This window comes from Mesitornis unicolor, unplaced genomic scaffold (genome assembly GCF_000695765.1).
Source record: "Mesitornis unicolor isolate BGI_N332 unplaced genomic scaffold, ASM69576v1 scaffold16072, whole genome shotgun sequence".
Taxonomy (NCBI): domain Eukaryota; kingdom Metazoa; phylum Chordata; class Aves; order Mesitornithiformes; family Mesitornithidae; genus Mesitornis; species Mesitornis unicolor.
The window spans coordinates 1-1,878 of NW_010167258.1; positions in this window are offsets into that span (position 1 = coordinate 1).

Genomic DNA, 1,878 nt, shown 5'->3' on the forward strand with positions numbered 1-1,878 from the left:
CAGGAGCTTTTTTCCCTTGGAAGTTTTGCGTTGGGTTCCCTAGCACAAGTCCCGCAGCGGGTTGTTGGTTTGTTGGGGTTTTTTTAATTCACCTTGTCACATGTTTCAGTGTCAGTGCAGAAATGCTCATCTTTCTGGAAGTGTATCAAGTTGTTGCTCTAGCGCCTAAATTAAGAGCAAAGCTTTGAAATGTTGTGTTAGACGCCTGTATGGTTCACTGTGCATCTCCATCTCATGCTTTTGTAAACCTTGTAATCTGTAGTTTGTCGTTTTGAATTGTTCACATAGATTCTGTTAAGACTTTTGGGGAATTTTACTACAAAAGCTGTTGATATATTTCTAGTGTTACTCTTGCCTTTTTATATTGTTTTGCATATTAAACATTTGCTGTTGCTTCAACTATTACTGCATTTATTTTTTGCTGTTTAAATACTCTCAGTCTTTGAGGTACCTGTATCCCAGTTGGGATACCCACACTGCACTTACACTGTAGAGCCATTTTGACAGCTGAAGGCTCAAACACTTCTCAGCTTTCAGGAAAAAGCACTGTCTGTCACCTCAATGAAGTACTTGGCTTAAAAAAAACCCTCCATTGCTTGCATCACGCTGTTAATGTTGCCAAGAACAGGTTCAAAGGGGGACGGCAAGAAAGTTGCATTTGTTCGTGTTCATGTTCCAGTAATTCAGTATTTCGGAACAATTACAGAAAATTTTATTACTTCTTATGGATTTAAGAAAATTGCTATGACTGAAATTTTAATGGCTGAACTGTGGACATGAATGCACATTTACAACCTCATTTGGGTCTTGGGTGCCTTTTGAAAAACAGAAAAAGGAGGATTAGAATGGACTTGAAATTAAAACGAAACTGGAAAGCAGGGAACACTAGAGCAGGGAAGAAGGGGGAGCATCAGGAACATGTAGGAAGAGAAGATGTTTCACTGAAAGTTGTCTTTGCAGGCATTGTGTGTGTTACAAGGATCAGAAAGGCACTGCAGGCAGTGCAGTGAGATCGTTGAGCTGGGAATGAGTGAGGTGCAAGGTCGGGGCAGTCTGGTTTAATCTCTGGTGCGAGTCCCTGGTACCTCCTGGAAGGTGTAAGCTCAGTAGTAGCAAGAATGGTTCAGCTCTGGTTTTGAATAGACATGGCCAATCTAGAAACTCTGAAGAATTGTTTAAATGGAGAGTGTACTCATAAGCCATATGGTTGCTTGCGTTAATTATTATGGGGAAAAAAACAGCCTTAATGTTTGTGTTTGTACTAAGTGAAACAATGCATATAGATGGAGGGCCTGCTAGCTCTCCAGCCAGAATACCGTTGCATTTCTTGTGTTTGTGAAATGAGAAACCCTGAAAATAGCGGAATGGTATCTAAAGTGAAGTTGTTCAAGTTCATGCTGAGAATGAGGACCGCAGTTCACGGGGGCAAGAGCAGCGTGTGTAAACTGTGCCAGAACCATTGGGTAACTGGAGAAGTTGCTCTGGGAACGTGGTGGATGTTTATTCTCAGTGTTGGTTGAATATTTTTGTTTTTAAATTCATTTGTTGGCATCTAATGGTAGGGTCAAGGGCAGCTTTAGTGGGTTTTATTGTGAAACAGATGTCAATAACGTGGATTTCTCTAATAAATGTTATCAAGAGGACATGAGCTAGCAACTCTGACCTGGAAACAAACTTGAACTTTTGGACTCCATAATTGTGTGTGATGCTGGGAGGTGGGACCAGGAGGTAAATTCCCCTCTGAATAAACCAGCCTCTGTAAACTTTGAAGTGGTTTGAAGCTATTGAAAAATTCTGATTTTCTTTGGTTAGTGTTTTCATTTATATAACAACTTAAAAATGCACTCCTTGGCCTGGTCTGCTTTCTTCCGATCTCTC